The 23,736-nt window shown below is 35.2% G+C and overlaps 1 pseudogene; it reads right to left on the reverse strand.

Annotated features, from left to right (window-relative positions):
* Positions 1–1,806: 1,806 nt before the first annotated feature.
* LOC149247385 (serine/threonine protein phosphatase 2A 57 kDa regulatory subunit B' beta isoform pseudogene) lies at positions 1,807–23,736 on the reverse strand (annotated as a pseudogene).

Consider the following 23,736-nt stretch of genomic DNA (forward strand, 5'->3'; position numbering starts at 1 on the left):
ACGCCACGTCACAAAAGAAGGTCCCACCGTCCTGTGCTAGTGTCAAAGCAATAAGTACATGGAGAAGCGTAGGGGCACCCACATGATTGTTTTGTCATGATAAACACAGCCACGTATCGCTCATGTTGATATCTCTGTATGGGTTTTGGTTGCGTTCATAGTATCTCTGTATATCTATCGTTCCATGAATACTGATATCATTTCTATTTCTATACCAGTAAATGGGCTTGCTTGCTGGGGGGTGCTAACCACCCAAACCCACCTAGTTAGCTACTACCGATTAGTCATATTATCTATTCTTATCTGTCTTTGCTTGATATAACCAAAAAACTCAAAAGAAAGAAAGAAGCTTAGAGGCCTTTTTCCTCTCCCAGTACATTAAGGAAGTTAAGCTGACAAGCAAGGATTAGCAGATGCAGACGATAAGACGAGTTGTTGCGTCTTCGTCTTATAGATAGGAGAAGATCCCCGAAGGCTTCCTTAAATCAGGAATAGAGTCCGGCCTTTCCCTCAGCCTCTGTAGCTATATTTTTTTTCCTTCTTCTAAATGGGATTTTCCTCATAGGCAAGTGCTGGGAGGCACCTTAAGGCAACTTACAGTAGAAGTCAGAACAATCAGACTCACCTACATCATATGATCCAGTAGCTCAGAATCAAGACAATGAGAAAGCAGCCTGACTTCAACAGCGCGAAGTACAGGCAAGGGAACACGCTTTGGAACAAGAACAACGAGGTGCTAGTTAGTACATCCGATGAGCGTGCCAGGATGTTGCAGGATCAATTTTTTGATAGTATGAAACATGTTCATGCCTTGGCAATACTGGTTTCTACTTTTCACCATAGGAAAAAGCCCTCTGCAATTGATCAGGTTGGTTATCAGTTCCCTTTTTTTCCTTTTTTATGCTGCCTTTTGAGTTCATAATTACAGAGATTTTCAAATTGTTCAGAAAAGAGAAAATAATATTATAAATTCAAATTATTCAGAAAAGAGAAAATAATATGATAAATTCAAGTGAAATTTTCAAATTGTTCAGAAAAGAGAAAACAATCATGACAAAACAATCATGTGGGTGCCCCTACACAAGCCCATTTACTGGTATAGAAATAGAAATGATATCAGTATTCATGGAATGATAGATATACAGAGATACTATGAACGCAACCAAAACCCATACAGAGATATCAACATGAGCGATACGTGGCTGTGTTTATCATGACAAAACAATCATGTGGGTGCCCCTACGCTTCTCCACGTACTTCCTTATTGCTTTGACACTAGCACAGGACGGTGGGACCTTCTTTTGTGACGTGGCGTCTTTGGCCTTGCGTGATGTGGCTGGATTCAAGAAGTGCCGTGCAATATAGTTCGGTGGCTGGATTCAAGAACTGGTGTGCAATATGGTTCTGTGGGTTAGCCACTAAATTATAATACTTCATTGTTGTTCACATCTAAAATAATTAAGTCTTACCATTATTTTTTTAATTCGTCATTAATAAGATTAAATGTCATTATAATCTAGAAATAACAATTTATTTATACATTTGCAATCAGAGGAATCACAATTATATTTATATATTTGCAATCGGCTTTGTCAAGTGAAAAGAGAGCGGCGGCATAACATTAAGAACCATTTAAAAATGAGAAATCTCAATTTGTCACTATTTCTTATCAACCCACAATATCAATTAAGAAATGAGAAATCTCAATTTTGCACTGTTTCTTATCAATCCACAATATCAATCATAAGTTACATAATACCAAGCAATAACACGTACATATGTAAAAATAAAACAACCTACATAAATTCAATTACAAACCTGGAAATGTGAGCAATTGAGGCAGCGGCCTATGTGCCGAAACAGAGGTACCATGAAACACTGGAATTCAGAAGATTGCGCTATTTCCAGAACTTCCTCCCGTTGTCCCAGGAACAAAACTTCCTTTTGGCTGTTTGTGACAGGCCAATACCTTAGTAGACCCCTAATAACAGTATCCACTAATGTGAAATCATTTTCCACAAACTGAGTGATACAGTGTGATAGTTGTTGATGATAGAGAGCAAGGCATTTAGGCTATGCCGACGCAAAAGAGCTCTGCTTAAAAAGAGTTTATGTTCCTCTTTTAGAGGTGATGCAAAACCATTTATTATGCTACCCAAAATTTCCAATAGCTCACTAATGCCATTGTGTCTCTTAGTTTCATAAATAAATCGATAGAATATGTTGTTAATTGCTATAAATGGTCGATGCATCATATATTTTCCATAAATGCGATGCAATATAATTTTTGCATACTCTCTCTCTCTAGGGTCTTCAGAATCAAATAGGTTGAGCAATTGCTGTACAAAGAAGCGGTCTATATACCTCTTGGCTAATCTGGGATCTGTATCTGCAGAAATTATATATCGCAGCAAGAGTTCATACACTATCTGCAAATGTGGCCATGCAGGATCCATACAGGGATCTTCTTCTTCCCGGTCAAATTTGTCCAATCCTGTACTTTCATGGCAAGCTGGAGGCAAGGAACAAAAAAGATTTGAAGCAAACATTTGGCAATCTCCCCCTGAACTCTTTCTGTGAGTGTGCCTGCTCCATACTGAACATAGTCAACAAGCTCCAGTAAGGTTTTCCGCTTGAACTCTTTGTCTGCAATATTTTATTTAAGGTTTGAGAAATCATATTTGAGATAGCAAAGATTCAATTTTTTAATCAAGATCTTGTCTTTCAAACCAAGGAACATCTCTCAACAATGGTAAATTTGCAGTGGGGCTTAGACTACCATTGGCAGAATGATCAGATTCAGCGTTAATCACATCATTCTCTTTGATTGGAGATGTCAACGGGGTAACTACAGAGTTCAGTGCCACGAAATCCTTCACAAGCTGACAAATCTCAGCTCAGAAGCATATACCACTAACACAATATTCAGCAACAAGCTTCAGCGACTGATCATTATATGGTTTTGTGTTGCCTCGGTTGTAGACATGGGGATCTTTCTCTTCATTCGCAAGCCACTGCTTGTTTCTCTGTCTCGTGTATCCTTAGAACCAATTTAGAAGCATATAAATTTCACTAAAAAACCAACCGTTACAACCACAACTGGAAAAGGTCATCCACAAGCCTATTGTGCCAATTCAGGCGATGCTGCAACATCTGTTGAAGTTTTGGGCTTGCAGAAAGTACCAGCAGGGATAGATAAAGCCAAACAATTTTAAGTTGAAAACACAAAGGGGCAAATCGTAAAGCTAACAAAGAACGCAAGAAATTCGTGAAATTTGGGCCCCTCATTCTCTCTACTTCGGCTCCAAGCTCGTCTTAGTCATCTCTTCTCATGATATGGCAAGGGAGTTTATGAAGACTCGTGATCTGCTTTTTGCCAGCAGACCTCCATCAATTGCAGGTAATTACTTGTTGTATAATTATTCGGACGTCGGCTCTGCTCCATATGGCCCTTACTGGAGGCAAATGCGTAAGCTCTGTGTTTTACAAATGCTGAGCTCCAAAAGAGCAATAGAGCAAGCAGCATGAACATATATATGAGCTATAAATTCCTCCTGCCAAGTCTACTAAGAAACTCCTAATCGTCTTGCTAGGTCTAGTTCTAATATTTTTCGTCCAACCCTAGGCAGGGACTAGCTGCCTTGCAGCTCCTCTTGTTTATTTATGTTATTAAGCTAAATAAATATAACAATTGCCTAATTAACCTACACTTCGAAATTATACAAGAGTATATAAAAGTTTATATGAAACCATGAATAATCAATGGTTGGCCAAAAGAAAAGTTATAATGATAAAATATTTATTAGGACAAAAAAACTATTATTTAAAGATTCATAGAGATGGAAAGATTAGAAAGAAATCAACCCAAAGGTTGGAAGCTCATCATTCCCCAACTTCTTTAATATACTTTCACTAAGTGATCTAGATGCACGAAGCTATTGCACTATCTAAAACCATAAAAATTAGAAACAATTTTATTTGGGTTCAAGTGGTGATATACAATTTTATTTGGTGTAAGTGGTGATATATTGTTACTAGGATTGTCCATCTTTAAAGTTGTATGAGAAATCCATTTTAATCTAACTATTATGGTGTTTTTCTCTCATTATATTTTGAGACATAAATAAATTGTTCACATATTTATTAGTGAAAATCTTACCTCTGTTTTCAGCTTTAACTATTTCCACTATTACAATATAAGTTTGTAACATCTATATTTGCATCATCTCTTATGAAAATTATAAAATAGTAATGCATAATACTCCTAACATCTTTATTTGAATCATCTTTTATGAAAATTATAAAATAATAATGCACAATACTCCTATGTTTTTTTTCGTATATACGTTTGCATCCTTGTGCACCCAATTATTATCCCTCTTTAATTGGTTTAATCTATATTTTGTATTAGGGATCTCACGTATTTTTTTTGCACCATTGCATATCCATTTTTGCATATATATATATATATATATATATATATATATATATATATATATATATATATATATATATTTTAACATATACTAAATTTGTGTTTTTGTTTTTCATTTTGCATCGTTGTGGTCTATTGTGACATCCTCTGTGTTGTATCTTTGTGTTTGTTTAGCATCTCATTTGAGTTAATTTTGTGTTTGATTTTCTGGTTAACTATTTCTTTTAAGCCTTTCTTTTGAGTTAATTTTGTGTTAATTTTGTGTTTGATTTTGTGGTTCACTGTTTTTTTTTTTAAATTTATCATTTTCATTTTATTATTATTATTATTTTTTGTGAAAACCAAAATGATACATTAAGAAAATGACATTAACTTGTCATGAGTAAATATATAATAATCATAATATAGTCTAAACATGATAAGATTAAATACTCAATCCAAAAATAATTTAGGACAATTATAAGCCATAGTTGAGCTAGTAGTTGATGATGGAAAATAACAAAAAGGAACATATAATTAAATGTTATATTGGAAGAAACCTAGGGATCATTGAAAGATACAAATCGATTGCATTAATAATGATTCCTTGTCTTAGTGCTCAATTTGCAATAATAAACCGCTTTAAGGATTTGTTACTCTTATATGTTGAATATATACATTTTGAAATCATGATATCAACCCCATAACTTGATTATGTGCCATGAAGATCCAAGATCATGTTCTAAAAACATTCCTTCTAGTATAACTCAGTAACTAATTTGGAGCCACCAAATACCGTAGAGCTTCTAAAGACCCCACTTTGAGGTGATCCCCAGTGGGGAGTACAAACCTTCATGTCTATCCTTTCGGCATGTATCCCATACAATACCAAATTGGAAAGGTGAGCCAATGAGACTAAAAACTAGTACCTCAAGCTCCACACTCCCTCATTAGGGGAATTTTGAGGTCTTAAATGGGCCTTGTAAGGAAAATAGTGAATAATAGTTAAAATAATAAGATAAGATGCCTCAAGGGTTAGCTCAATTGGTTGAGGTCCTGTTTTTAAACACCTCGCCATTAGGATGTCATGGGGTCAATTATCCTCAACGCCCTTAGGTTTAGGCCATCATTAGTTTGGTCGGAGGGATCTGATCCCTTTGGGCGGATCTGCCTACATTTTCTTCGAAAAAAAAAGAAAAATGATAAGACTTATGAATTTTTAAAGAAAAGGAAATGAATCTAATTTTTTAATTGTATTTTTAGATTATCTTCTTGTAGGTTCACTCAAATGTCAAGAATATACACTCGTTGGATAAAAAATAAATTCCACATCCAAAAATTACTCACTCTACATATTTCTAAGTAGATCCACATCGAAAAAAATTGAAAATAAATACAAAAAATGTGTACACCACACTTTTTCATGTATATTCAATTTTTTTTGAGGTGGATCTACTTAGAAGTTTGCAGAGTGGGTACTCATTGGATGTGTAATTCCACATCCAATTGGTGTCTGATATTAAAATTTGAGTGAACCTACAAGGAGATAAGGTGAAAATTCAATTAAAAAGTAGTTTTCTTCTTTTCTCTTTCAAAATATTTTACCCTGGGGATGACATACCATATTGAATCCTATTGGTTCTTTTGAAGTTAATTTTTTTAGTACATTTTTTGTTTTGAGGTCCATTTTTGACCTGATCAAAATTCCCTTAATGAAAATTTCTTACTAAAGAGCCATAAAAATACCCAGGGAGTTAACTTGTCCACCATTGATTGTTTAACATTCCTTTCTTTACTTCTATTAGGAACCTACCAATGTAAGAATAGGTTATTTGGATCTTATGGAATAATTACAAATGAAAGTACCACATTTTTTAAAATTTCATCACTATGCGCTACCCAAATATCCAACAACACCACATGGAGTAAAAAGGGATCAAGACTCACCTCCTTATCCTCCTACCAATTATCTACAAACTATTCTATAATATTACCCTCCCATTGTCATTTTTCCCCTTTTAAAGCTTTAATCATTGGCTACCCTTCAAATAAAATATGACAATTTAGAGATAAGTGATTAATATAATCCTCATTTTCATGGTAGAAAGAGCTCATACTTGTATTGTCTTCAATGAAGACCTTATTTTACACCATCAACCATAGAAGAATTTTGTCCCATGAAAGCCATTCAGACCCTAAAGACATTTCCATACAACACCTTTCATCATCTTCCAGTTGTAGAAATGTTTTTGAGTATCATAATTTTACTTTCTATATGCCTTTTACTTTATTTTCCCTCCATTCTATGAAATATAAGTCATGGAGAATTACTAAGGCATTTATCATAGCATGGTGGAAAACATCCCATTCTTAAACTGAAGCGTACATTTAACATATCTTGAGCGTCTCATTCTCCACTAATTTTCATCTTTTTCCATAATTCCACTACTTTTCATTTTTTTCCTTAATTCCACTAGTTTTCATCTTTTTCCTTAATTTTGTATTTATCTAGTGTTCATTTCACATTGTTCTAGCATCCTTTTGTATTTTTTTAGCATCCTAGTGGCATCATTTTGTAGCCTCTTTTGTACTAGGTATAGAGGTTAAGAGTAAAGGCCATAATTTAGGGGTTAGGGATTATTGTTAGGGTTTAAGGTTTGGGGGCTCGATATTAAGGTTCATAATTCCTGTTCAAGGTTCCAAGTTTCTAGTTTAGGGTTAGGGCTTGAAATTTGGGAGATGAAGTTTTGGGTTTAGGGTTTTAATAGTAAGGTTTAGTGTTTTAGAGTTTTAGATATTTAGAGTTTTCTATGGAGTTTGGGGTTTAGGTTGTATTTTTACACACTTAGTGATTTATGATATTTTATCTGTTATTTGTATATAATTTTATATTTTAATATAAATCCTTCAAATTTACTTTAGTAATAATATTGATTATAATTTTTTATTATTATATAAATTAAATTAATTATTAAATAAAGTATGGGATATGAGAGTTACAAAATAGTGGGTGAAGCATAAGGTTTGGGGTTTAATAATTACAAAGTTGTAAGTTACTAAAAGGATCAATGGGGTTGGGGGGTAACATGTTATTTCATGCTTCCTTCCCTTTTCCTTTGCCCATTTTTTTCTTTGATTTCCCTTTTATGAAGAAAACAAAGAAATTCCTTAGTATCTTTTTCACCATTCTTAGGTTTCTCCTTGCCATAAGAAAAAATCATGGATCCCAAGGATTGTAATGGGATGTGAATGAGTGTGAATAAAATATTATTGTGATATAAGGGTAAGTTGTTTAATAACATTGCCTTAGCATTATTTTTTTCAACTTTAATGGCCACTTCATGTAGCTGTAGTAATGTCTTTGAAGAATTAACATGACTAGACATTGACTCTACTTGACCATCTTAAATCCAAGTATTTTCTCTTTTAAAATGAATTTTTTATTCTAAGCTTGTCATCCAAGTACCCTATTTAATTGCTCCCAAATTTCATTTTAACTTTTAGATGGATCAAGGTGATGAAGTTGTCTATTAGATCCACTCCTAAACCTATAACTTCTTTCTCATCTCTTAATATCCAGTCAATTAATTTACCACACATTGTTGGTATAATTATTTTTCCATTTACTATACTACATACATAATGTGCATTGAGTGCTACAATAGTTTGACTTCCATGTATGAAAACTCCTTCCATTAAATTTCTTCAACTTGCTTGTATATTTTACCATGCTTTTTTTATAATAAAAAAGCCTTCTTGTCTATAAAAAATTTAAAGTAACAAAAAAAATGATACCTCCATGCAAGCCTAGACCACACTTGCTCCATTTCTACAAAAAGAGCTCTTGGAAAATAACAATAAAAAAAGCAGGAACAATTTTGTCCTCCCTGTTAGACCTTATATTGTATGAGGTTCCAAATTGTGATTTTCATCATATTGATAAAGATTTGTAACTGATATCTTGGAGCATTGGACTAACTTGGGGAGACTCATCTTCATGGAACCCCTTCTCCTCATTGCATTGAATCATTTGATGGATTTATTTGGTGTGGGGAGTCTCAATCCATGGTTGGATGATTGTGCTTACTAGTTTGATGGCCTTCTCACATATTCTTTCTTTATTGATCACCCCTCGGTTGCATATTTTCTAGTATCCTAGAGAATGTTATCTCATTTTGATGTTTGGTGTATATTCTTATCTATGATGTGCTACACCTAGTTCTTTGATGATGGGTTTAGCCCACCAACAGTTTATATGAAGATCGTGTTGGGAGGTGCATGTTTCATGATGTTGTTGGAGTTTCCTAGTGACCTAGTGTGTTGTTGTTATGATATCAGTGTGTTACTAGGAGTGGTGTTCTATACATTCCTATTGTATTAATATATGGTGAGGAAATATCTAATGATTGGATAGAATTAACACATTTCTCTTGTTTCCTTCTCTTATGATGTTGATGTGGTTGGAGGATGTTTTGTGGTAATGCACTTTTCCTTGGTGGGGTTTCCCTAGGAGATATGACTTGAAATTTATAACATTTTCTAGGCTCACCTAAGTGGAAATTATTATTGTAGGACATAAAAAAACTTAAATCCTTATTTCAAGGTGCTTAAAATCCTAAGAAAAAAGTAAATTTATCCCTCAAACTCAACTCTTCCCTCACCTTAACAAATCCAAAGCACAATGAGAAGTACATAAAAAAGAGCATTCTTGATGCCACTTAATTATTTTTTTGATGAATATAAAAGTCATTGAATTTGTTCATTTTGAATCCCTTTTAAAGTTATGAAATATTAGTGATATATTTTTTGACACCCTATGTAATCTTTAAAAAGGTTAAAAGCATGAAGAAACACCCAGTAACAATTTATTAAAATATTTCAACAACCAATATTTTACCATGTTTTTTTTTTCAAAATAAAAAAACCTTTTTGTCGATACTAATTTTAAACAAAAAAATGATACCTCCATGCAAGCCTAGATCACACTTGCTCGGTTTCTACAAAAATAAATCTTAGAAAATAACAATACAAAAGCAAGAACAATTTTGTCCACCCTGTTTCGCCTTATATTGCATCAGGTTCCAAATTGTGATTTTCATCATATTGATAAAGATTTGTAGCTGGTATCTTGGAGCATTGGACTAACATGGGGAGACTTGTCTTCATGGAATCCCTTATCCTCATTGAATTGAATCATTTGATGGATTTATTTGGTGAGGGGAGTCTCAAGCCATGGTTGGATGATTATGCTTATTGGTTTGGTGGCCTTCTCACATATTCTTTCTTTATTGATCACCCCTTGGTTGCATATTTGCTAGTATCCTAGAGCATGCTATCTCATTATGGTGTGGTTTGGTATATATGCTTATCTTGGATGTGCTACACCTAGTTCTTCGATGATGGGTCTATCCCACCAAAGGGTTAGATGAAGATGGTGTTGGGAGGTAGGCGTTTCATGATGTTGTTGGAGTTTCCTAGTGACTTGGTGTGTTGTTGTTATGATATCAATGTGTTACTAGGAGCAGTGTTCTATATGTTCCTCTTGTGTTGATATGTGGTGAGGACATACTTGCTGATTGGATAGACTTAACACTTTTCTCTTGTTGCCTTCTCTTATGATGTTGATGTGATTGGAGGATGTTTTGCAGTAGTGCACTTTTCCTTGATGGGATTTCAATAAGAGATATGGCTAGACATTTGTAACATTTTCTAGGCTCACCTAAGTGTAAATTATTATTGTAGGATAGAAAAATACTTAAAGCCTTATTTCAAGGTGCTTAAAATCCTAAGAAAAAATGTATTTTTTTCCCTCAAACAAAACTTTACCCTCACCTTAACAAATCCAAAGAAAATTAGAAGTACATAAAAAAGAGCACCTTGATGCTACTTAATTATTTTTTTTATAAATATAAAAGTCATTGAATCTTTTCATTTTGAATCCATTTTAAAGTTATGAAATATTAGTGATATATTTTGACACCCTACATAATCCCTAAAAATATTAGAAGCATGAATAATTTCTCTTTTAAAAACACTTAGCAACAGTTCATTAAAATATTTCACTAACCAAAAGGGAATTTGGTAGCATTATAAAGGTGTTAACGATACTCCCAACATATAAATAATTTTGGTTATTCTATAGCATACCCTATATAACAAAATTATGGTTATCATATAGCATGAGTTACTTGGTAGTTTTGTACCCTATTTTAAAAAATAATGAAATGAATGATTACTTCATAAGACCATTCAATAACAACTAACAATCATCATTTCACAGACATCTAATATACAGTCTGAAGGTGTGGGATGATACAACCTCCATACCTGAAATTATGATATGATCCCACCCTAATACTTCAATAATTATGTAGACAAGAGAGGATTATTAATAATAGGGCTTCCATTGCATATGAACCAAGTTACCATTACAAGTTTATCTACATACAAACATTGGAGGGGCCATTAATAAAAGAGAGCTAGAAAATTTTGAAACCACCAATGTTAATTCCATAGTAAGAGATTTATTTGTTGAGGTTGGGTGGCTTGGGTTCCTTGAAAAATTTCAAGATCAGATATTGAACTCGCACTTTAATTTTCCAAAACCCTTGACGGAAAAGTGCAGTAGTTCGTAATTGATGTCAGGAAGGAGTCCATTAAAAAGGTTACAGGTTAGGTTGTTCATAATTCTTGGAAAAGATGTGCATACCTATTAAAGATGACAAGATTCTAAGCCAAAGAATTGGTTGAATCTTCATTGTTCTTGCTGGACGAGTCTACCACTATTAGAAGGGTTGAGTTCCTCTTGTATTCAGGTCTACGAGTGTCATATAAAATATTTGGGAGTGTTTCTCTTTGCTGGCCAAGTTTTTTCCTAAGGGGGGCAAGTTCATATGAGTGCTGGAAGAGTTTTGTGGACCAAGTCACCTCTTGTAGTGGTTGGTCAAGTTTATCATTTGCAGTGATGATATCTATAGAGGTTTGACATGTATAGGTTTATTTTTGCCATTAACGTCGGTTTATTATAGCGAGATAATTTTGGAAGAAAAATGGAGGATGTGGAATCATGAATTAATCCATTAAATTTATTAACCCATGAACAATGCTTAGATACGACTCTAGATTAAGTAGGGAAAGATGAAAGGAAATCTCCATTGGTTGGAGGAAGAAAATTGACATCGGGTAAAGGAAGAAAACCATGTCAGGGCTCTAGTGTTTACGCACATCACAAAGGAACAAATTTAGAATTGGGTGGAAATGTTAGACATTGGGTTTATTACTCCTCATGTGTTTCGCAACATGGACTAACCATTTCTCGTGGATCCTAACTCTAGTGATTGTAGAAGAGATTAATGCCTACAAGTTTTGGTCTAATGAAAATCATGATTCCAACAAGTGGTATTCAAGCAACATGTCTTGAATTCCAAACTCACCTGACTCACGCTGGGGGGGAGATTGTTGGACATCGGGTTCAATGTTCCTCGTGTGTCTCATGACATGGACTAACCACCTTTACTGGATCCTAACTATAGAGATTGTAGTGAAGACTAATGTCTAAGGGTTTTGGTCTAAGGAAAATAGTGATTCCAGTAGGAAATGGGCTCGAGACTTGGAAAACGAAACCACAAGGAGTGGATGACTAGGGTTTTATTTTTATAATTTGTTGAATTATATTTCCATTTCTGTATAGTGGCTAGGCCTAATTATAAATTATGAAAGAGTGAGGTGGAACATTACTTATTACAACTGCAACAACCTTCCTTTCCCTCGGAGGGTAAAGGAATAAATTCCTTTGATTTTCAAAAGGAGAAACTTACACTATGTGTAAAAGGGGTATGGAAGGGACTAAGTTAAGTAGGGGTGAAGAGAAATTCCTGTGTAGTTTATGGACCACTTTATTGTGTTATTGACATAGGAATAAGGTTATATATGAAAAAAGGTCTTCCTTCCTTGGAATTTATTTTCCTTTTTTATGTGAAGGTGGTCGTGCATAACATCAAATTTCAATGAACCTATGTAGATAAAGACAACTTTATTCACCTTGTTGTTCAAGTTTGAGATCAGGCTAGAGTTTGATTTAAAATTCATCGAATTGGGGATGAATTAGGTTGAAAAAACTTGAGAATCGACCAATTTTGATTTTCAGGCAAAAGAATGTGTCGAATGCGGTGACACATATGGCAAACACCACAAATCCATTCAAGATACTTTACGAAGAGGAAATGTTAGAAATTAGAGATGATGAATATGTTGAAATTCATATAAATGAGGCTTAGAAAAAACATAATAGAGTTTAGACTTACCTCTAGCTTTCATCTTGGTGCTCTCCTAATGACCTCTTGGTGCTCGAAAATCTGAATCTTCTTCCCATCGAGAGCTAGCTTCCCATGTTAAGGGTTATATGGTTCAATTTTGGCCCGATGGTGTGTTGATCAAGGTTTTTGGAAAATGGCCTGCGGAGGACAGCTATGGAGGAAACATGCAGTCCACAAGGGGATTTACTAGAGGAGAAATACTATATTACATGCATTCATACTGGGGGATATATATTGAGGATAAAATGACATAATATATTAAGCATATAATATGGGGTAAAGGATTTTTATATTGGCAGGTATAAAAAATGGAGCTCCATGTTATTAAAAGAATATAAAGGGGTATAAAAAATGTTAATGAAAAAATAGATACCTACAATATCTAGTGAAAGTAGGGGTTTCTTAAATTGGGAGGGTGTATTGGGTTCGTATCGGTAGGGGGTTAAATAATGTGATTTTTAGAGGAATTTTCCAATATGTAGTCAAAATAAGGGTATTGTTTAGTATGCCACGAACACACATTACATGTTATAGGTTCATTGAGTGAAGCCCCCATGAGTCGGGGGTGTTGATTAGGGTTTATGGCGTCAGGCTCATGAAGAACACAATCACAAGCCAATGAAATAATATTATGGGTTGGAATTGGAAATAATATTATGGTCGAGCGTTATATTATGTCAGGTTATATTGACCGTGTATTTATATATATATATATAATGGGTCAAAATTTGAAATAATATTATGGCCGCGTGTTAAATAATTGATGGGTGTTATATTATGTCAGGTTATATTGATCATTGTATATCTATATATATATATATATATATATATATATATATATATATATATATATATATATATATATATATATATATATATATATATATATATATATATTACAATAAAACCATATCTTATGAAGATTTTCACATAGTAAACATTTAACATTTATTAAATACATTAATATATTATATATTATATAGTTTTTTGATTTTATTAATATAATGTACGACTTGTGGGAAAGGTGTAGACACTAGTTAGTGAGTGGATGTGGCTCAAAGAGGAGATACAACCTCTAGAGAGCATGAATTAAATAATGATTCAACAATTCAAGATCGATTATGGAAGTGAGAGAAACCCCACAACGTCTATGAAAACAAACTTAGAAACTCCTAGTTTATTTTAATAATAGTAGCTTTGGAATGGGAACTATTGATTTCCCATCTTTGGCATCACTCAATGGAAGATAAAGAGCTATTGAGATAGATGGAAACTATTAAACATTGTAAAATAAAACAAACCCTCCACACTATAAGCATCACTTAGTTACCAACTCATTAACTACTAAACACTAATAACTGTTTATATAGAAACCATTAAATACCTACAATAGAAAAATAAAACACAAATGTAGGTTAACGCGATAAAATACTTAACAAAAAAAAAATATACATTATGACATGAAATATCTTTAAAACTCGAAGAGAAAACCAACATTCAGTTAGCTTCACCAGTTAGGATTTTACTATGCAACAATGGGTAGGTTTCTTTCCAATTCAACTCTATGCTTCTCAGTGAAATATAAGCATCATTTTTCTTCCCTTCTCACCCAAATAACCCCTTCTCCCACTCAAAGATTCAACATATAGGATGTAGTCTTAGTTGGCAGAATAGCTTGAAGGTCAAGCATTCTGAAATAAAATTTATTCTTAACATTACATATTGTGATTTCCTTATGTGTTTTTTTAATTGAATGTAGGATTATTGGTCATCAACCATGATGACATGGGGCCCTTCACACCAACAAATTAGGCTCCTCTGTTTTCCATAGCCTTAAATGATGGCCATTATCTCAGCAAACCACAATGTTTTCACAGGATGAACAAAAATTATTTTCTCTCACAACAAACTACAGTGCTGTTATAGGCTCTTTCAGCAAACTACAACGCTATGAAAAACTCTCTCAGCAAACTATAGTGCTGTTACAGGCTCTCACAACAAACTACAGTGCTGTTACAGAATCTCACAACAAAATATAGTGCTGTTACAGGCTCTCTCAACAGGCTACAGTGCTGTTACAGACTCTCACAGAAAAGTATAGTGCTGTTACAGGCTCTCTTAGCAAACTACGTTGCTGTTACAGACTCTCACAACAAACTAGAGTGCTGTTACAGGAGGAACAACATTGTTTTTTTTTCAAATATGCAGTTTGTAAAAACACAGTTTAAAGATCCCTTCGTAACACCCAAACGAAGGGTCTTTTTGGGAAATTGCTCATGGGTAACCAAATAGACCTTTCTCTGCACAAAACCAAGATGCCATAATTTCGAAATTCGTTTTCTTTTGATCCGAAATTGACCCGCAAAATTGGTGACAGTTTTCCTTTACAAATTTTCTTTCTTCTTTTTGCTTGATACAGAGTGCTTTGTATTCTCGAATCTGAAATGTAAAATGACTCTTTCCAATACACAATCTTGGATGCAAAAGTACTGGATTAAAATAATCACTGAAATATGATTCTCCAGGTTCTCATTTACATGTAAATAACAAAGAAAATGTAGTGCAAGAATTCCTCATTCAACACAACAATTTAAAGACCAAATCAATTTCAATATCTAGATATTAATTATGTTTCATAAACCTCACAAACACATATGCAAATAACTGTATCACACACACTTACAGATTCGATTTGCTGATGCAAAAAACCACTGGTCTAAGAAATGCTGTTCAATTAACTTCAATCTCACACCAAAATTTCCAGAACCCAAAAAATGTTCCTCCTCTCCTCCAAAATTAAAAATCCACTATCTAAGAAATGAGTTCATGGATGTGAACCGATTTCCCTTAGCCCTAACTACCTATTAACTATAAAATCATTTCTTTTAACTAGATATTCCTAACTAATCTTAACGGAATATCAAAAACTTTTTCAAAAATAAACTTTAAAATGTTCTAGCCTTGACATGTGATCAATCCATCACATTGCTAGGCTCTTGGTTTGACTTTAATAACTTATCATTTTTATGTCCTTGGCCTATTGCACCTGCATCAGACTCCCCAAGAAAAATTCTATGAGCTCCTACTCATAAGATCTTCTATAGAATGACCTGCTTTCTATAGTGTTGCTTCATCCATCCAAGTAGAATCCTCCATCGGACTGTCTTTCCACTTCACAAGATATTCCAAGTATTCTTTCCTTCTGGTCTTCTTGGCAACACATGTATCCAAAATCTGTTCAACCTCTAAACTCTTTTCCACAAGCATTTGCTTCAGCTACTATTGTTCCTTTCCTTCATCCTGGTCTAGATTCCTAGAAGCTTGATCCGCATCACCAACTATGTAGGGATACAAATCTGCTACATTAAAAATGGTTGAAATGACAAATTCTGGAGGTAACTCCAGCGCATAAGAATTCACTGAAAACTTGTGGAGGACCTTACAAGGTCATATATTCTTCATTTCAATTTGTTATATTCTCCTCTTGGAAACCTCTCTTTTCGTAGGTGAGCTAGGACCATATCTCCCACTTCAAAGTTTACCTCTTTCCTGTGTACATTTGCTCGTTTCTTGTAGCTATTGTTTGTATCTTGTAATCTTTATTTTACTTGCTCGTGCAACTCACTCATGGCTGTTGCAAAATCCTCTCCATCAACACTTCTATGCTCAAGCTTTCCCAAGTCTCTTAGCTCACAAATTCCCCTCGGATGCATGCTGTACAAGATCTGAAATGGAATATTTCCCGTGCTCCTATTTGGTGAGTCATTATATGAAAACTCAGCCTGGGCTAGCACATGATCCCACTGCTTTGGTCGGTCACCTACTAAACTCCTCAACAAATTACCCAAACTCCTGTTTACAACCTCTATTTTCCCATCAGACTGTGGATGATAGGTTGAGCTAAAATTTAGCTTAGTGCCAAGTTTCTTCCACAAGGTTCTCCAGAAATGTCTGGTGAATCTTGTGTCCCTGTCAGAGATTATACTTTTTGGCAAACCATGCAACCAAACAATCTCATCAAAAAATAAATTAGCCACATGGGTAGCATCACTAGTTTTGAAACACGAAATAAAATGAGCCATCTTAGTAAATATATCCACAACTACAAGGATTGAATCATTACCTCGTTGAGTTCTCGGTAAACCCAGAACAAAGTCCATACTCACCAAATCCCAAGGTCTGTTGGGAATGGGTAATATCATGTATAGTCCAGTATTCTAACTTCTCCCTTTCACATGTTGACATACCCTGCCCTTACTCACGTACCATTGTACATCTACCTTCATCTTAGGCCAAAAATAAAAGTGACTCAGCGGCCCAAGTGTTTTCTCAACACCAAAGTGTCTAGCCAACCCGCCATTATGCTTTTCTTGGACCAAGTTGTCTTGCATTGAGCAATTGGGAATACATAGATGCTTGTTATTGAACAATAGCCCATCCCGCAACATAAAATATTTCCATGGATTGTTGTCCCTATTGACTAGATTTTTACATGCTGCAAAAGCTTCTTTAAAATCAACATCAATGTCATATAAGTCCTTCAAATAATCAAAGCCTAAAATTTGTATTTGACTTTCCTGCATGATTAAGAATCTCCTCCTCAAGGCATCTACAACCTTATTTGCCTTCCTGCTAATGTGCTTCAAAACAAAAGTGAAATTTTGAAGGAACTCCACCCACTTTGCATGTTTATGATTTAACTTATGTTGTTGCATAATGTATTTTAATGCAGAATTATCCATGTATAGAACAAACTCGTTAGGCATCAAGTAATGTCTCCAATGCTTCAAAGCTTGAACCACTGCATAAAAGTCTTTGTCGTAGGAAGAATATTTCTGTTTTGACTCATTTAACTTCTCATTGAAATATGAAACAAGCTTATTTCCTTGGCTCAATACAACTCCAATGGTTGTCCCACTAGCATCACATCTCACTTGAAAGGGCTCATTGAAGTCTGAAAACTTCAACACTGGATTCTCAGTGATCGTCTTCTTCAATAGTTGAATTTTTGTTTGTTTGTTTTTTTTTTTTAAATAAAATTTTATGAGCTCCTGCTCATAAGATCTTCTATAGAATGACCTGCTTTCTGTAGTGTTGCTTCATCCATCCAAGTAGAATCCTCCATTGGACGGTCTTTCCACTTCATAAGATATTCCAAGTATTCTTTCCTTTTGGTCTTCTTGGCAACATGTGTATCCAAAATCTGTTCAGCCTCTAAACTCTTTGCCACAAGCCTTTGCTTCAGTCACTATTGTTCCCTTCCTTCATCCTAGTCAAGATTCCTAGAAGCTTGATCCACATCACCAACTATGTAGGGATACAAATATGCTACATTAAAACTGGTTGAAATGCCAATTTTTGGAGGTAACTCCAGCTCATAAGAATTCATTGAAAACTAGCGGAGGACCTTACAAGGTCCTATCTTCTTCATTTTCAATTTGTTGTATTCTCCCCTTGGAAACCTCTATTTTCTTAGGTGAGCTAGGACCATATCTCCCACTTCAAAGTTTACCTCTTTCCTGTGTACATTTGCTCGTTGATTAGTGCTATTGTTTGTATCTTATAATCTTTATTTTACTAGCTCGTGAAACTCACTCATGGTTGTTGCAAAAGCCTCTCCATCAACACTTCTATGCTCAAGCTTTCCCAAGTCTCTTAGCTCACAAATTCCCCTAAGATGCATGCTGTACAATATCTGAAATGGAATCTTTCTCGTGCACCCATTTGGTGAGTTATTATATGCAAACTCAGCCTAGGCTAGCACATGATCCCACTGCTTTGGTCGGTCACCTACTAAACTCCTCAACAAATTACCCAAACTCCTGTTTACAACCTCTGTTTTCCCATCTGACTATGAATGATAGGTTGAGCTAAAATTTAGCTTAATGCCAAGTTTCTTCCACAAGGTTCTCCAAAAATGTTCGGTGAATCTTGTGTCCCTGTTAGAGATTATACTTTTTGGAAAACCATGCAACCGAACAATCTCATTAAAAAATAAATTAGCCACATGGGTAGCATCACTAGTTTTGAAACACAAATAAAATGAGCCATCTTAGTAAATCTATCCAAAACTACAAGGATTGAATAATTACCTCATTGAGTTCTCGGTAAACCCAGAACAAATTCCATACTCACTGAATCCCAATGTCTGTTAGGAATGGGTAATGGAATGTATAGTCCAGTATTCTAACTTCTCCCTTTCGCATGTTGACATACCCTGCACTTACTCAAGTACCTTTGTACATCTGTCTGCATCTTAGGCCAAAAATAGAAGTGACTCAGCTTCCCAAAAGTTTTCTCAACACCAAAGTGTCCTGCCAACCCGCCATTATGCTTTTCTTGGGCCAAGTTTTCCTACATTGAGCAATTGGGAATACATAGCTGATTGTTATTGAACAATAGCCCATCCCGCAACATAAACTCTTTCCATGGACTGCTGTCCCTATTGACTGGATTTTTACATGCTGCAGAAGCTTCTTTGAAATCAACATCAATGTCATATAAGTCCTTTAAATAATCAAAGCCTAAAATTTGTATTTGACTTTCCTACATGATTAAGAATCTCCTCCTCAAGGCATCGACAATCTTATTTGCCTTCCCACTAATGTGTTTCAAAACAAAAGTGAAACTTTGAAGGAACTCCACCCACTTTGAATGTTTATGATTTAACTTATGTTGTTGCATAATGTATTTTAAATCATAATTATTCTTGTATAGAACAAACTCATTAGGCATAAAGTAATGCCTCCAATGCTTCAAAACTTGAACCATCACATAAATTTTTTTGTCGTAGGAAGAGTATTTATGTTTTGACTCATTTAACTTCTCACTAAAATATGAAACGAGCTTATCTCCTTGGCTCAGTACAGCTCCAATGGCTGTCCCACTAGCATCACATCTCACTTGAAAGGGCTGATTGAAGTCTGACAACTTCAACACTGGCATCTTAGTGATCTTCTTCTTCAATAGTTGAATTTTTGTTTGTTTGTTTGTTTTTTTTTAAATAAAATTCTATGAGCTCCTGCTCATAAGATCTTCTATAGAATGACCTACTTTCTATAGTGTTGCTTCATCCATCCAAGTAGAATCCTCCATCGGATGGTCTTTCCACTTCACAAGATATTCCAAGTATTCTTTCCTTCTGGTCTTCTTGGCAACATGTGTATCCAAAATCTGTTCAACCTCTAAACTCTTTGCCACAAGCATTTGCTTCAACCACTGTTTTTCCTTTCCTTCATCCTGGTCAATATTCCTAGAAGCTTGATCCGCATCACCAAATGTGTAGGGATACAAATCTGCTACATTAAAAATGGTTGAAATGCCAAATTCTGGAGGTAACTCCAGCTCATAAGAATTCACTGAAAACTTGCGGAGGACCTTACAAGGTCCTATCTTCTTCATTTTCAATTTGTTATATTCTCCCCTTGGAAACCTCTCTTTTCTTAGGTGAGCTAGGACCATATCTCCCACTTCAAAGTTTACCTCTTTCCTGTGTACATTTTCTCATTACTTGTAGCTATTGTTTGTATCTTGTAATCTTTATTTTACTAGCTCGTGAAACTCATTCATGGCTGTTGCAAAATCCTCTCCATCAACACTTCTATGCTCAAGATTTTCAAAGTCTCTTAGCTCACAAATTACCCTCGGATGCATTCCATACAAGATCTGAAATGGACTCTTTCCCGTGCTCCTATTTGGTGTGTCATTATAAGCAAACTCAGCCTGGGTTAGCACATGATCCTACTGCTTTGGTCGGTCACCTACTAAACTCCTCAACAAATTACCCAAACTCCTATTTACAACCTCTGTTTTCCCATTAGACTGTGGATGATAGGTTGAGCTAAAATTTAGCTTAGTGCCAAGTTTCTTCCACAAGGTTCTCTAGAAATGTCTGATGAATTTTGTGTCCCTGTCAAAGATTATACTTTTTGGAAAACCATGCAACCGAACAATCTCATCAAAAAACAAATTAGCCACTTGGGTAGCATCACTAGTTTTGAAACATGAAATAAAATGAGCCATCTTAGTAAATCTATCCACAACTACAAGGATTGAATCATTACCTCATTGAGTTCTCGGTAAACCTAGAACAAAGTCCATACTCACTAAATCCCAAGGTCTGTTAGGAATGGGTAATGGCATGTATAGTCCAGTATTCTGACTTCTCCCTTTTGCATGTTGACATACCCTGCACTTACTCACATACCTTTGTACATCTGCCTTCATCTTAGGCCAAAAATAGAAGTGACTCAATTGCCCAAGTGTTTTCTCAACACCAAAGTGTCCAGCCAACCCGCCATTATGATTTTCTTGAAAAAGTTTTCTTGCATTGAGCAATTGGGAATACATAGCTGATTGTTCTTGAACAATAGCCCATCTGGCAACATAAACTTTTTCCATGGACTGCTGTCCCTGTTGATTGGATTTTTACACACTGCGGAAGCTTCTTTAAAATCAACATCAATGTCATATACATCCTTCAAATAATCAAAGCCTAAAATTTGTATTTTACTTTACTGCATGATTAAGAATCTCCTCCTCAAGGTATCGACAACCTTATTTTCCTTCCCACTAATGTGCTTCGAAACAAAAGTAAAACTTTGAAGGAACTCCACCCACTTTGCATGTTTATGATTTAACTTATGTTGCTGCATAATTTATTTTAATCTAGAATTATCCGTGTATAGAACAAACTCGTTAGGCATCAAGTAATTCCTCCAATGCTTCAAAGCTTGAACCACTGCATAAAATTCTTTGTCATAGGAAGAGCATTTATGTTTTGACTCATTTAACTTCTCACTGAAATATGAAATGAGCTTATCTACTTGGCTCAGTACAACTCCAATGGCTGTCCCATTAGCATCACATCTCACTTGAAAGGGCTGATTGATGTCTGACAACTTCAACACCGGCTTCTCAATGATATTCTTCTTCAATAGTTTTTTTTTTTTTGCTGTTGTTGTCCAATAAAATGGATGCCTATTCTTCTTGATGGTGTCAATGATAGGTGCACAAATGCCACTAAAATTCTTGATAATTTTTTTGTAGAAGTTGGCTAAACCATGAAAACTTCTCACCTCAAAAATATTCTTAGGTGAGGGCCAATTTACAATTGCCTCTATCTTTTTCGGATCCATTTTCAAGCCATCCTTAGAAATGACAAAACCCAAGTATACAAGTTCACTCTTCATAAAAGAAGACTTCATGTTAATCAATAGATTTTCTTTCTACAATCTCTCTAAAACATACTTTAGATGTCTTAAGTGCTCTTCTTTAGTTCGACTGAAAATTAAAATGTCATCCAAGTAAACAATGACAAACTTACCAATGAATTCCTTCAATACTTAATTCATTAGCCACATAAAGGTACTGGGTGCATTTGACAAATCAAATGGCATGACCATCCACTCGTACAAGCCTTCAATGGTCTTGAAAGTTGTCTTCCACTCGTCTCCTTCTCTGATCTGAATTTGATGATAACCAATTTTTAGTTCAATCTTTGAGAAGTAAGTTGCTCCACCCAAGAAATCCATCATATCATCCATCCGTGGCAATGGAAACCTATAACAAATGGTGATCTTGTTGATTGCTCTAGAGTCAGTGCACATTCTCCATTCTCCACCCTTCTTTGGACTTAATACTGTAGGTACAACACATGGACTCAAACTTTCTCTTATTAGTCCTTTGTCCAACAATTCTTGGACTTGCTTCCTCACTTCCTCATTCTCTTTGGGTGTCATTCGATATGCAACCTTGTTCAGAAGACTTTCTCCCGTATCAAGTCTATGTGATGACTGATGCTTCTTTTGGGTGGCAACTCACTTGGCAATTCATCAACTACAATATCATGAAACTCATGCAACAACTCCTAAACTTCAAGAGGTAAATCTACAATTTCGGTGTGCAGAAGTACTACCTTTGGCTTGCAAATCACTGCATAGCTTACCTATTCTTCTTCCATCTGTTGTAGAAATTATTTTCCACTAAGTAGCAGTGCTTTTGGGATGCTTGTTTTAGTTGTACCTTTCTCTTTCAATGGTACAAGAGTGTGCTTGATGCCATCCTTTTCAAATGTATAACAATTTCTCTCTCCATCATGTGTTGCCTTCCTATCAAACAACCATGGTCGACCCAAAAGAATGTGACAAGCATCCATTGGCATTACATCACAGAGCACCTTATCTTTATACCTGCCTATCTGAAACTCAACTTCACTTTGTTCATGCACCAACAATTGGTATCCTTTTTGCAACCATGATACCTTATAAGGTGTGGGGTGCTTAATCTTTTTCAATCCCAATTTTTCCACCATTTCTTGGGAAACTAGATTGTCTGTACTTCCATTGTCAATCACCAATTTGCAGCATTTTCCTTTTTCCTTACACATTATCTTGAATAAGGATTTCCTTTGAACTGGTTCAGCAGTCTCCTTTGCTGGTTTTAAAAGGACTTTGTGCATCATCAACACCTCTCCAGTCTCTGTCACATTCTCTACCTCAGGTACTTGTGCCTCTACTGCTTCAGTTTGAGCTATGTATGTACCTCGCTGTCCCGTATTGTCATTCTCACAACATTCAAAATATCGGTGACCCAATTGTTACATTTGTAACACTGGTAGGCAGTCTCTCTGCCTCTTCCTCTACCTATACCTCTCTGGTAAGGTCTTCCTCCTTTGCTGCCACCTTCTTTCTCTGACTGCCCTTGCTGATTTGAGTTGCCTTCATCATTATTTTGTGCATGAAACTTTCCTCTTCCATTTGTCTGTCCTTTCCCTTTGGAAAAACCACATCCTTTGCCAGAGCTTTGCTTCCTAGCTATCTTTTCTTCTTCCTTCAAAGCGCACTGATATGCTTCCTCTATTGTCCTTGGAGAAAGTATGTTGATTTCATCTTGAATATCTAGCATCAAACCATTGATATAACTTTCTGTCTTTTCCAGGGTATCTTCTACATAGCCTGCTCTCAAATTCACCTTGTAACACTCTTCGGTGTATTCTCTCACTGTCAT

The sequence above is a fragment of the Pinus tabuliformis genome, chromosome 7, assembly GCF_031772625.1.
Source record: "Pinus tabuliformis cultivar Carrire ecotype Pingquan chromosome 7, CPIR1, whole genome shotgun sequence".
NCBI lineage: Eukaryota > Viridiplantae > Streptophyta > Pinopsida > Pinales > Pinaceae > Pinus > Pinus tabuliformis.